The sequence below is a fragment of the Camellia sinensis genome, chromosome 5 (genome assembly GCF_055761805.1).
Source record: "Camellia sinensis isolate YWXY chromosome 5, ASM5576180v1, whole genome shotgun sequence".
NCBI lineage: Eukaryota > Viridiplantae > Streptophyta > Magnoliopsida > Ericales > Theaceae > Camellia > Camellia sinensis.
In genome coordinates, this window is record NC_138965.1 from 101261675 (window position 1) to 101276321 (window position 14647).

Consider the following 14647-nt stretch of genomic DNA (forward strand, 5'->3'; position numbering starts at 1 on the left):
GAGCAGTACATGCCCAGCAGTAAAATCCACTAATTCATCGATATGCGGCAAAGGAAAGTCGTCCTTCGGACTGGCTTTGTTCAGATCCCTGAAATCCACACATACCCGAATCCTGTCATCCTCCTTCGGCACCAGAACTATGTTGGCCAGCCAAGTTGGGTACTCAGATACCAGCAGGAACCTTGCATCAATTTGCTTGGTGACCTCTTCTTTAATCTTGAGAGCCCAATCCGGGCAGATCCTTCTGAGTTTATGTTTAACGGGTTGGGCCTCTGGGTCAAGAGGGATCCGGTGCTGTACAATCTCAAGATTGATTCCAGGCATATCTTCGTAGGATCACGCGAAAACATCTTTAAAATCTTTTAATAAAGTGACTAAGCGCTCGCACTCCTCCGAAGACAACATGGACCCGATCTGGACTAGTCGCGGGTCCTTCTCAGTACCAACATTAACTGTAGTGATTTCATCAACTAAAGGTTTAACAAATCTCTCCTGCTCTTGATCAATTAAACGTTGTAAAACCGGAGGAATTTCTTCCTTGTCGTTTTCATCAAAATTTTGAAAGTCCTGATTAATACAATAAATCAAAGGCACAGAAAAATACTCAGAAGCCACAGTCATTCCATTCTCATTAATCACTTCCAAATCGTCCCAACAGACTCAAAAGAGAAAGAAAAAGATGACATAGACAGGACTGTGGCATCCGGGTTTTCACCCCCGGGAATATCGGACTCAGACTCAGACGAGCTGGAACCTGATTTCGACTCTACAGACTTGGTGGAATCAGATTCCGGCTCACTACCTGACCCGATGCTGCTTGATAAAAATCCCTGCTCGTACTGCCACATGAGGGAGGGTGCGATGGATGCATCTAAAATGTTTGAAGGTGGACTCGCAGCTGTTTCATTCCCAATCATGGACACCGAGAAGTTATCCCCCAAGCACTTCTGTACGATCAGAGGATCTGAAAGTAGACAAGCCAGTGCTACCCCCACTTCAATCTCAGTGCTCACGGAATCCACTTCCTTATACTGTTCAACATCAGCTAATGGGTCTGTCTGCTCCTCGGCAACGTTATCCCCGGATAACTGCAGGTCAAAGAAGATCTCAAACCCTAGCAAGTGACGCTTCTCTACATTCAACCATGGCTCTGGGAAGTCGCAGAATGGAAAATCCTCCCCCTCCCGGACAAAGCGTCCGTTTAGGGTACCCTAGATGGGTCGGTGCATTAACTCATAAGGCTTCCCCGCCTGCTTTACTCTGGCTCTCCCAGCCATCTCCTTGCCTTTCCTCACCCAGTCCTCTTTGGTAGGCAGATAGCCTAAGCCAAAGGTATGCGGGTTGTGCGGCACTTCGGCCTATACTGCAATGCCCTTCTGGCCACTTCTTCCTAGTCCCATCCCAGGGATGTGCTGGAGTTTGTTCATGAGGTACACAGACTGCACACTAACATACAACCCCTCATCAACAGCTAAGATGCTCTGAATGACCCGGGCCTCGGCTAGGGTAAATCCTGATAGGAACACATCCTCCGTGCAATGCTCGATTTCCAAAACCAGTGTAGACACCTCTAGCAGCGGATGGATTGACGAATTCCTAAAAACTATAGCAACCCCCTTTCCGTGGGGATATTTCAACATTTGATGCAGGATGGAAGAGACCGCCTTCGCCTGGTGCAGCCACGGCCGCCCTAGGGGTAAATTCAAGGTTGCAGAACGTCCAAGACATGAAAGTCAATCTCGTGCTTTCCTGGACCAACCTGAGTTTGAATCTTCACGGTCCCCATTGTGGACGCGCCCCAAGGGGTTCCGTGCTACAATTCAGACTCAAATGTCACGGTTTTTAATCTGATCTCACAATGTGCGATGTGAGATTGATAAATCACCAAAGAGTCCAAATCTGGAAAATCGTTTGGGAAAACTGATTTTTAAGAAAGAAGTGCCAAACATGGACTGCTTTGCCAGATACAGAGTCGCCACTTAAATGTTTTATTTTGGGAAATTTAGGAAACCCTGACTCGTTGCCTAAGGCCACATGTCCGTCATCACCAAAGTTGCCTTGGCTCGGGAACTTGGGTACAATTGGGGAAGGTCATCTATGAGCACCCCCGCTTGCCCGATCAAAAATTGGCCGGTACTAAGCATGATATCTTGTTTTTGAAAACTCATGTATTCTTATTCCGGTTATTAGCGTAGCATTTACTACATGATGCGCACAGCATACAAGTATGGACTAGATCGCTCAAATTGGAACAAAACATTCCATGTTTGTTTATTCGAAAATGGTTTGAAGGTGCTACTCGCAAGTAGGCTAAGACGTGGATTTTTGAAAATGGTTTGAAGCAGCTACCCGCAAGTAGGCTAAGACGTGGATTTGTCGCCTTTAAGTGGGCTTAAGAAAACATGATTTTGCCACAATCAAGTGGGCTTAAAATTCGCATTTCAATGAATTGTTCCAATTCAAGTAATCTAACCTTCACCCACAAGCATTCAGGCAGTTATATCATATAAGCAAATATCCTCATGGCAAACATGCTATCATGGCAACACTCACACTCATACAAGATGCTAAAGAGTAAAATACTTACAGTGTACTTCGAGCCAAAACAAAAACTAGTTAGTAATCAATGCATGATCCTAGTTCATGTTAAGATGGCTAATGCAACACATGCAAAATGCAACTAGAAGTAGGCTCGGCTATTCTAAGATGGCATATGGATGCAACACTCGATACATGTATTCAACTTGATATTGAAATACAATGCGGTTAGTATGTGTAGACACCCCATTTTTGACCGACCTTAAGACTCAGACGTCACCGATTGAGCGCTTGGTGATGTTGCATATCGCGCTCGTTCAGAAGTTTCAAAGTCGCGGCCGTGAGCCCTGCCTCCGGATTTCCGAACCCTCTTCTGTGACTTGCCTCGGTTTGCGAACCAGACTCGGTTTTCTCTGTTTCTTTTCCTGAGGGGAGGGAGAGGTCCTGTAGACCATCTCTTAGTGGCCGTGGGCTACATTTTGTGGCCATAGGCCATTTTGCCCATTTCGGAGCCCGGTTTTCGGTTTTTCGGGACCGTTGGCCGTGTGCCTCGGTTTGGGACCGCTTAACCATCTCCGTTTGCTCTAAATTTTGGCATACATCTTATTTTCTCCCTTTTGAGGGACACTGGGGTCTGAGAAACCCACTTCGTGGCCGAACGCCACTTTCGGTGCTTAACAGGCAATTTTCGGGACCCCGAACTGCGTGTTTTGGCCCCCGAGCATTCGTTTTGCATCAGTTTTCGTTCATTTTTGGCAGGTGCCTCTGTTTCATCACCGGGAAGGTCACTGGAGGGTGGGAGGCCAGCAATTATCTTGGCAACCAGTTATATTCCATTTTCGCCCTCCGACACCCGTTTTTCGCACTTCCGAGCCAATGTTGAACACCTTGGAGCCACTTTCTTCAACCCCAAACCACATATTTGTGATGTACACACATGGAAGGACCCTAAAAGTTTATGGCCGGCCAGAAACTCCATTTGACCCTTTTGAACCCTTCCTAGAATTGGCTTGTTCTCTCTCCTGTTTTAGAGTTTCCAAATTCGAACCACAGGGTTGTGATGAGAAAACCTGGGAGGCCACCAATATGAGGTGGCCGGCCACTATTTGATGTTGACCTTTTTGACCCCTAGCCGGCCGGCTAGGGGGGGTGGCCGGCCGGCCACCTGCAACAAAAATACTTAGCCGGCCATATTCCTTGCAGTGCACACTTTACAGCTGTACAGCTGTTTCCCCCAGAAAATATCTATATCCGGGGGATATTTTGTGGGGGAACAAGGGCTTGATTTTGGCTCCACTTTGGCCTAGAGTCTTCTCTCCCTCTCTTGCCTAGATTGCTGGCCTCCCAACTCAAGAAGGAAGGTTAGAAGGATTGGTTGGAGCATATACATACATATCACCCCATTTCCTTCAAGTTTTGGGCTCCATTTCTTCATCATCTTCAAGCTCTACCATCACCACTCCATTTCAGCAGCAAGGGGAGGAACTCCAGCAGCTTAGAGTCATCAAAGTTGGTCCAAGAAGCAACAAAAGTGTTGGTCTCCAAGAGTAAGTCCACTTTCCCTCTTTTCTAGCTCATTTTTGCACCATTTCTTAGCCATGTAGGCTTATTGATTTGAGCTCCGACCAAAACTGAAAAGGTCATTTTTTTGAGCTCATTTTCTTGTTTCATTAAGGGCTCAACCCTGTTTGAGCCCCCCATATTGCACTTGCTTCAATATCCTCCTTGAATGCTATTTTCTTACATGCTTTGGCAGCCTATCATGCTTCCATTTTTGGTCTTTTTACAGGCCTATAAATAGTCTTATTTTGACCTTCTTAACATGTTTCATTAAGGGTCTTTGGCTGTTTGGTGAATGCTTTGCATACTTTGTGTTATAGCCTCTTTTGAGCCTCATTTTTGCATTGCATTTCTAGCATGTTTGTATACTGTTTTGGAGTTTTTACAGTTCTATAAATATGCTTATTTTTGGTCCCTATTCAATGTTGTAGAAGGGAATTTTTCAGTTTGGGCTGTGCATATACCACTTGCCTCTTTGGCCACCTTTTGGCCCTTTTTCTTGCATAAAAGCTTAGCCATATCTATGTTTGTTTTTAGGGTTTTTACAGTCCTTTAAAGTGGCTCATTTTTGGCCCCTCTTCAATGTTGTTGAAGTGCTCTAACCTGTTTGGAGTTAGCAGCTGTGAGTTGCTTCATAATCTCATGTTTAGGGCCATTTTTGCATACTAGTTTTGCCCTATCTTTGCTTGCTGTTTGGCCATGATTTGTACTGGTAAAATTCTTATTTTTGGGCTGCCTTGCTTCTGTATTTTCATTCCATGTGCCAATTATGCATGCTTTGTATAGCTGTAGTTCATTTCTATGCGCCTAATTTGCATTTCGGGAGAGATTCCATGCATCGGGTGTGTTTTAGCCTCATTTCGGGGCTGTTTTCCCCCACATTTCAGTGCTGAAATCCCATTAGTATGTTTGTATGCCATTTCCATGCTATTGCATTGCGTATGCCATAGCCTCAGTTTGCGTGCCCGTGTGCACGCATTTCGAGGCACTTCATTTTCATCCACCAACCTCTTATGTGAGGGTGGCTGAGGCTCTCTCATGTTAGTATAAGTCCATGTTGCATTTTATATGCCATTTCCATGCTATTGCATTGCGTATGCCATTGCCTCGGTTTGCGTGCCCGTGTGCACGCATTTCGAGGCACTTCATTTTCATCCACCGGCCTCTTATGTGAGGGTGGCTGAGGCTCTCTCACGTTAGTATAAGTCCATGTTGTATTTTATATGCCATTTCCATGCTATTGCATTGCGTATGCCATTGCCTCGGTTTGCGTGCCCGTGTGCACGCATTTCGAGGCACTTCATTTTCATCCACCGGCCTCTTATGTGAGGGTGGCTGAGGCTCTCTCACGTTAGTATAAGTCCATGTTGCATTTTATATGCCATTTCCATGCCATTGCATTGCGTATGCCATTGCCTCGATTTGCGTGCCCGTGTGCACGCATTTCGAGGCACTTCATTTTTTACAGCATAGTGCATACTAGGTTGTATCTTAGATCGCATTCAGTCATTTTTCTCAGTTTGCGTGCCCGTGTGCACGGATTTCGAGACATCTCATTTTCATAGCATTGTGCATGCTAGGCTGTATCTTAGTCGCATTCATGCATATCATGCATATTGCATCGTGTTCGGGATAGGAGTTAGCCCGAACACGGGAAACGAGGTACGTTTCGTACTCCGAGTGACGGAACGTGTCTCAATTCCAAGTCACCGACGCTCCGGATCATCCATGATGGAGTTAGGTTCTTGTTGTGTTTACACGTGCATTCATTCTATATTGAGTTGCACATTTCGACTCATCGGCCATCATGCATCGATATGCGTGAATTGTGGCACGAGGATCGAGGCATGCATATATCTGTGAAAATACATTGCTATGCCCCTTTCCTGCTCTCTGTTGCAGCAAATGAAGAATCAGCAAACTTTCGGAGTTTGGCGCGCTTTCCAAGAAAAGGTGTAAATCGAGGCTAATTGGGGCATCCCAGTGGATTTCCGCGCAAGGCAGCCCAGACATGCATCATTCATCAAGAGCAAGGCAGTCCCTGGCTTGCACGTCAGTTTTACAGCTTTCTTAGTTAATTTGTAAAATTAGTTAGGAATTTGTACATTATTCGGACTGTAATATTTGGACTGTAATGTTCTTTTATTCGGGACTGTATATTTATTTGGACCCTCTGTGCGAGAGCATAATTGTAATAAGTGTGCGTGAGTGTGATGTATGTCTTCCAACCCCACGTCTTTCTTCCCTTTTATTTACCTGCTTATGATTGTTAGATTAGGGCATGTTTCAATTAGCATACAGAATGACAGCATGTTTGCATTCATTCATCTGTATTGCATGCACCGGGCTCGGCGCATCATACTAACTGCATTGTATTTTCAATTCCAAAGTGGATACATGTTAGTTGTAGCATTCCATATGCCATGTTTAGAATAGCCGAGCCTGCTATAGTTGCATTTTTGCATGTATTGCATTAGGCATTTCTGTATACTTAGGATCATACATGATTTCTAATGTAGTCTCTTTTTTGGCTTGGAGTACTCGGTGAGCTTTATGCTTTAGCATCCTTGCATGCGTGTGAGTGAATGCCATGATAGCATGCTTACCATGAGGCTATTTTCTTATGTGATATAACTGCCTGAATGCCTGTGGGTGAAGGTTGGGTTATTTGGATTGGGACAATTCATCAAATGTGAGTTTTAAGCCCACTAGATAGTGGCAAAACCATCTTTTTCTAAGCCCACCTGAGGGTGGCAAAATCTGCATTTTAAGCCTACTTGCAAGTAGCAAACCATCTTTCAAATAAACAAGCATGAAATGTTTTGTTCCAATTCAGGCGACCCAGTCTATACTTATATGCTGTGTGCATCACATAGTAACCTAGGCTAATAACCGGAACAAGAACATACAATGTTTTCAAAAATAGATATCATGGTTAGTAGAGGCCGATCTTTGATCGGGCGAGCGGGGGTGCTCACGAAGTGACCTTCCCCAATCGTACCCAAGTTCCCGAGCCGAGGCAACTTTGGTAATGACGGACACGTGGCCTTTGGCACCGAGTCAGGGTTTCCTAAATTTCCCATAAAAAACATTTAGGTGGCGACTCTGTATCTGGCAAAGCAATCCATGTTTGGCACTTCTTTCTAAATCTGTTTTCTCAAAACGATTTGCCGGATTTGGACTCTTTGGTTCAGACTTAGAACCATGACAAATTTGAGAGTCCTGAGCTGTAGTGACCCCAAAATGAACAGAACGGGAGCTCGTTCCTCCCGAGGCGTTCGGGGACGTCTACAGTTTCTGGCGACTCTGCTGGAGACATTAGAGAACTTGACTCGAACTCGTGATATCTGTTTTTGACTACACTTGTGTGTTTCTTCGCATTGCATTTGCATTGGTGCGCCTAGGACACCGTGTTTGCCATCTGCTATTCCTGAACGGTTTGCCGGAGGCTTGTCTTGTCAAGGCATGACCATAAGGCTGACCGGTTGTGGGCTCTGCCAGTATGGGAACACAAACCCCGGTTTTACCGGGGCACCCTCTTTGACCATTCGACCTAGTGCATATTCGGATCCATAGTGACCATTCTAAACTAGGACAGGTTGCTTACCTGTTTATAGGTTGTTTGAAACCACTGTCTGCGTAGTGAAACCCTAGCTCCTGACAAAATAGGACAGGGGAATCCTACCCCAACATAGGGGCGTTTTGGCTCTCACTTATCTGTTATGTGCTTTAGAGTGCGTCTCTACAGGAATGCATGTATCAGTTTGCAAGTTTGGGCATCAGTCCTGCGGGCGCCAGTTCAGTATTTTGGGTATTAGGCTTGCGGGCACCAGTTCAGTATTTTCGGAAATCAGTTACATCTGCGGGTATCAGGTTCAGTTTTGGGGACAGTAATTTTGGGAACCGTGACCAGTGGTCGAATGCAGTTATTCTGTTATATTCATATCTGTATTGGTGAGATTGGGCTGAGATGCTGCGTGTTCTCTCTTTCAGTTGAAAGACTCGGTTCAGAGCAACCAGTGTTCCCCTTTGCTGAGGCAAAACCGGAAAAGGCTCACCGGTTCTTCAGATTCATTAGTCACCAACCCGGTCCATCTGATCCGTCAGTCACCAGTCACATCACCTCTGTTCAGTTCAGCAAAACTCGTGATGGCGCAAAATTCGGAAGAAATTGTGGTTATGGCAGCCACAGTGGACCAAGGAATCACATTGCAAGGTTATACCGACGGTGAAGTGCCACACCTACCCAGGTCACCTGCCGCACATCCAATCTGGGAACCCCAGTCATTTCAAACCCGCGAGCCCACCACATTCGAGTTGATGGGAATGATTGGTGACTTTCAAAGATCCGTGGCAGATCTAGCCTGCAGAATGTCGGTTCCGCCGTCAAATGCATCGTATGCTGGAAATTTCATATCGCAGGAGCCCCCGCTACTGGGACGAATTGTAATCGAGCTTAGCCAACCTGAAGCCATCCCAAGTTCCGGCAATGGCATGTCGACAACAACGGGGCTCCGCTCTGATGTCACAACTCAAACCTTCTACCAAGCCGAGGCGAGTGGTGAGAACAAGATGAAGGTGGACACCGATCCCTACGAACAACTCCTGTGGGCTGTTGAGGCTTTGAAAGCTGGAGGATTGAATAAACAGCAGGTGTTCGCTATTGCTGCAAAAACTGTAGATGACGTCTTCCCCACTCAGGCCGAGAGCAGTTTAAGCCAGAGGAAAAATCAAGATGGGGACCGTCGTGCCAGAACAGTTCCTTCCAATCCTAACCCTGCACCTAGAAAAGATCAGAGAGCCAAGGCAGCACCTGCCGACCCTTTTTCAAGTGCGTCCAGCAAAAGTCAGCAAGCCTCGAATCATCCGCCCTGAGGTCGCAGAGTCTTCCATGCCCTCTACATGCCTTTGTCTAAGGCCCTTCAAATCCTCGTCAAAAAAGGGCATCTCAAACCCCTCGAGCCTCGGCCTCTCCCAAGTCCTCTTCCAGCTAAGCATGATGGTACCCAGTACTGTGCATACCATCAGCAAACCGGTCACAGCACCGACAATTGCTTCCGTCTTCGCCACGAAGTGCAAGATTTGATTGACAATGAAGTCATCCTCCCTCCAAGCTCGGCAAAGTCTGTCACCACTAGGTTGGTGGATTTCGAGGATAATGCAAGTATGTGATCAGGGGTTGGACCACCTGCGGGCGGCGCGCGGTTTACCTCGGATGTGGCGTATAGCACGCACTATTTTGAGCATTTGCGAATGCTAGTTTTGTGCTTTCTGACTTGGGTACTGGGTCAGTTTTGTTGTTTTGTTTTGAGTCTGTCTTTTTGTTTTGAGTCAGTCTCTTTTGTTTTGGGTCTGTCTTATCTTATCGAGTCAGTCCTGTTGTATAGGAGTCGGGTGATTCCGGGGGGGTGTTACCTCGGGCGTCACCATTTTGTTTTGTGTTTGTCTTTTCGTTTTGTTTTGAGTCTGTTTCTGCCGGGGAGCCAGTTGTGCCAACAGATTTGAATGAAACAGCAGTGGTTTTTCACGCTCTTGTGTTTGCTTCTGCCATGTGCTAAGTTGTGCCGGGATTTGAATGAAACGGCAGTACTTTTCGCCTACTCTTCTGCACCCCAAAATCATTGCATTGACCTAAGTTTTTCAAAACTTTTTGAACACTGCAGTGAAAACGAAGAGGAAGGAATTCCTCGGGATTTGCAAAACTTTGATCATTTGACAGAAAGAGAGGCGTGCTAAGCCCTTAATGAATGAAATCATGCTTATTAGCGTGAGTACTGAGAAGGACCCTGGCTTGATCCAGACTGGTTTCACACTATTTTTAGCGCGAGTGATTTGTCGTTTTCTTAAAAAATTTCAAAAGCAAAAATTTTGCGCGGTCCCGCGAAGACCTGTGTGGAATCGCTCTTGAGATTGTGCAGCTTAGGATCGCTCTCAGCCTCGAGACTTGAGTCTTCGCTTCCAAACCTTGAACTTGAATTCAGAAGGTTCAACGGTCAACTATGATGTGAGGCCTGTGTGGCCGGATTTGAAGCAGCCCTCAAACAAGAGGCCAGGAAAGTCAGGTCAAGAAGATCAGATCTCATCAGAAGAAGCTTACAAAGCAAAACAGCAGCCATTCTCCTAGATTCAGATGACTTCAGGATCTCAAAACCATTTGACATGGACAAAGCTACACTTTTACCCTTGAGAGGCTCGCTGGGTCGAAAACCCGGAAGGGCGACCCAGGCAAAAGTTAGAGCAAGAGAAAAATACAAAAAAAGAAGCAAAAAATGCAAAAAGAAAAAAAAAAGAGAAAAGAAAGAAAAAAAGAAAGAAGAGAGAGAACAAAAAAGAAAGATGCAAAGAAAAGAACAAAAAAAAATCAAAAAAGAAAAGAAATGAAAAGAATTGAAATGAAAAGAAAAACAAAGCTCGCAAGGTCGAAAACCCACAATGGGCGCCCTTGGCAAAAGTTAGAGCCTAAAAAGGAGAGGTTAAATACCCGAGTGTACCTTAACCCCGAACTACGTGAGGCTTGATTCCCATCTTTGGGATACGTAGGCAACTTCATTCTGAAGTCCAGCCCTAAAACACTTCAAATTCGATCATGTCCATATAATGGTTCTGATAATCTTTGCCTTCTCTGTATCCGAGAGTTCGGTTGCAATCATCGCTCTGAGGACTGACTACAATACGCTGCGGGACCATTCAGACAAGGGGCAACTTCCCATCGCCATTCAATGCGCCGTGGCGCCGTTCAAACAAGGGGCAACTTTCTGTTGCCATTCAATGCGCCGTGGTGCCGTTCAAACAAGGGGCAACTTGCCGTTGCCATGCAGTCCCCCCTCAAGCAAGGGGCAATTTTCCTTCGAATCCGAGGTTATGCATCTCGAGAGTAGGTTCCGTATTCGTTGAGCAGTGGTCGTTCGCAAAAATAGTTTTTGAGAATTTTTACTAAGGTTGACTAAATCTTCTCGAAAAGTATCCCATTTTCAAAAACTGGACCATTTCTTGGATCCAAAAAAGGAAAATTTTCAGTACTCACAGCCTAAATTGCATGATTTTAAATCAGAAAATCGAACAAGCGCGTTAATCTAACTCTCATTTTGGTCAAAATTTTTTAGGAGAAAACTAAAAAAAAATGGTCAAAATGATGAACTAGGGGCACAGTTGAGTCAGGTGTTCTGTCTTTTCCTCTTTTGTCAACATACTTGCCAGAAAGGACACTCTACCCGCCAGAAAAGGGGATAACTAAAGTTAACAACAAAGGGTTGAAAGCTCTCTCATCCTCCAAGCAGCAAGGTATCAAGCCGAGTGCGAAGCACGAATTGGAATGGATCGAGATGACCCATTCCCTCATCCGGCGCATCGACAGATGTCACCGAAGGAAATAGCCGCGAGTTGATGTGAGAATCACAACTGAGAAAGGATGGGAAACAATATCCGAAGAAACTGGCTCCTCGCGTACTGAGAGGTCTCTCGTCTTTGTAACACGTCTGTGTGTCGTGTCTTTTGTTTTTGTTTGTCTCAATTCTGGCTTTGAGTCGTTCCGAGTGTGTCTCGATGCGTTTAGGGCGTTTACCTTTTCTTTTCCATTGTTCAATCTTTTTCGCTGTGTTTAGTCGTAGGCTCAATGCCCAGTTAAGAACACATTTCTTAATTTCAAAAATTGTCTTGTGCTCAGAGTGCCGTGTCATTCCCCACATTTGTGCAAAACAAGATTTTGTTCTTTCAAAAAACGCAGGGTTCAACCCGACCCGTGTGGGAACAGTAAAGCCAGAACCCATCTGAAGCTATATAGGTTCCAAACTTCAAAGCAAAAGGAAAAGAGGAAGACGTCGGACATCTGAGTTTGTTTCAACTTTTGTAAGTTCCGTCATCGCATCCTGTAGGTTCAAAATGAGCTGTGTGTTCAAAATTAAAAGACTATTGAGAGTGGGCTGCGTGTTCACCATCAATTCGAGCTGCGTGTTCGGAAAATCAAAAGTTTGGGCTGCGTGTTCAACTTTCAATCAGAGTGGGCTGCGTGTTCACCTTCAATTCGAGCTGCGTGTTCGGAAAATCAAAAGTTTGGGCTGCGTGTTCAACTTTCAATCAGAGTGGGTAGCGTGTTCACCTTCAATTCGAGCTGCGTGTTCGGAAAATCAAAAGTTTGGGCTGCGTGTTCAACTTTCAATCAGAGTGGGCTGCGTGTTCACCCTCAATTCGAGTTGCGTGTTCAGAAAATCAAAAGTTTGGGCTGCATGTTCAACTTTCAATCAGAGTGGGCTGCGCGTTCACTTTCAATTCGAGCTGCGTGTTCGGAAAATCAAAAGTTTGGGCTGCGTGTTCAACTTTTAATCAGAGTGGGCTGCGTGTTCACCCTCAATTCGAGCTGCGTGTTCGGAAAATCAAAAGTTTGGGCTGCGTGTTCAACTTTCAATCAGAGTGGGCTGCGTGTTCACCATCAATTCGAGCTGCGTGTTCGGAAAATCAAAAGTTTGGGCTGCATGTTCAACTTTCAATCAGAGTGGGCTGCGTGTTCACCTTCAATTCGAGCTGCGTGTTCTGAAAATCAAAAGTTTGGGCTGCGTGTTCAACTTTCAATCAGAGTGGGCTGCGTGTTCACCATCAATTTGAGCTGCGTGTTCGGAAAATCAAAAGTTTGGGCTGCGTGTTCAACTTTCAATCAGAGTGGGCTGCGTGTTCCCCATCAATTCGAGCAGCGTGTTCGGAAAATCAAAAGTTTGGGCTGCGTGTTCAACTTTCAATCAGAGTGGGCTGCGTGTTCACCTTCAATTCGAGCTGCGTGTTCGGAAAATCAAAAGTTTGGGCTGCGTGTTCAACTTTCAATCAGAGTGGGCTGCGTGTTCACCATCAATTCGAGCTGCGTGTTCGGAAAATCAAAAGTTTGGGCTGCGTGTTCAACTTTCAATCAGAGTGGGCTGCGTGTTCACCTTCAATTCGAGCTGCGTGTTCGGAAAATCAAAAGTTTGGGCCGCGTGTTCAACTTTCAATCAGAGTGGGCTGCGTGTTCACCTTCAATTCGAGCTGCGTGTTCGGAAAATCAAAAGTTTGGGCTGCGTGTTCAACTTTCAATCAGAGTGGGCTGCGTGTTCACCCTCAATTCGAGCTGCGTGTTCGGAAAATCAAAAGTTTGGGCTGCGTGTTCAACTTTCAATCAGAGTGGGCTGCGTGTTCACCTTCAATTCGAGCTGCGTGTTCGGAAAATCAAAAGTTTGGGCTGCGTGTTCAACTTTCAATCAGAGTGGGTTGCGTGTTCACCCTCAATTCGAGCTGCGTGTTCGGAAAATCAAAAGTTTGGGCTGCGTGTTCAACTTTCAATCAGAGTGGGCTGCGTGTTCACCTTCAATTCGAGCTGCGTGTTCGGAAAATCAAAAGTTTGGGCTGCGTGTTCAACTTTCAATCAGAGTGGGCTGTGTGTTCACCTTCAATTCGAGCTGCGTGTTCGGAAAATCAAAAGTTTGGGCTGCGTGTTCAACTATCAATCAGAGTGGGCTGCGTGTTCACCCTCAATTCGAGCTGCGTGTTCGGAAAATCAAAAGTTTGGGCTGCGTGTTCAACTTTCAATCAGAGTGGGCTGCGTGTTCACCATCAATTCGAGCTGCGTGTTCGGAAAATCAAAAGTTTGGGCTGCGTGTTCAACTTTCAATCAGAGTGGGCTGCGTGTTCACCTTCAATCGAGCTGCATGTTCAGAAAATCAAAAGTTTGGGCTGCGTGTTCAACTTTCAATCAGAGTGGGCTGCGTGTTCACCATCAATTCAAGCTGCGTGTTCGGAAAATCAAAAGTTTGGGCTGCGTGTTCAACTTTCAATCAGAGTGGGCTGCGTGTTCACCCTCAATTCGAGCTGCGTGTTCGGAAAATCAAAAGTTTGGGCTGCGTGTTCAACTTTCAATCAGAGTGGGCTGCGTGTTCACCTTCAATTCGAGCTGCGTGTTCGGAAAATCAAAAGTTTGGGCTGCGTGTTCAACTTTCAATCAGAGTGGGCTGCGTGTTCACCCTCAATTCGAGCTGCGTGTTCGGAAAATCAAAAGTTTGGGCTCCGTGTTCAACTTTCAATCAGAGTGGGCTGCGTGTTCACCATCAATTCGAGCTGCGTGTTCGGAAAATCAAAAGTTTGGGCTGCGTGTTCAACTTTCAATCAGAGTGGGCTGCGTGTTCACCTTCAATTCAAGCTACGTGTTCGGAAAATCAAAAGTTTGGGCTGCGTGTTCAACTTTCAATCAGAGTGGGCTGCGTGTTCACCATCAATTCGAGCTGCGTGTTCAGAAAATCAAAAGTTTGGGCTGCGTGTTCAACTTTCAATCAGAGTGGGCTGCGTGTTCACCCTCAATTCGAGCTGCGTGTTCGGAAAATCAAAAGTTTGGGCTGCGTGTTCAACTTTCAATCAGAGTGGGCTGCGTGTTCACCATCAATTCGAGCTGCGTGTTCGGAAAATCAAATGTTTGGGCTGCGTGTTCAACTTTCAATCAGAGTGGGCTGCGTGTTCACCCTCAATTCGAGCTGCGTGTTCGGAAAATCAAAAGTTTGGGCTGCGTGTTCAACTTTCAATCAGAGTGGGCTACGTG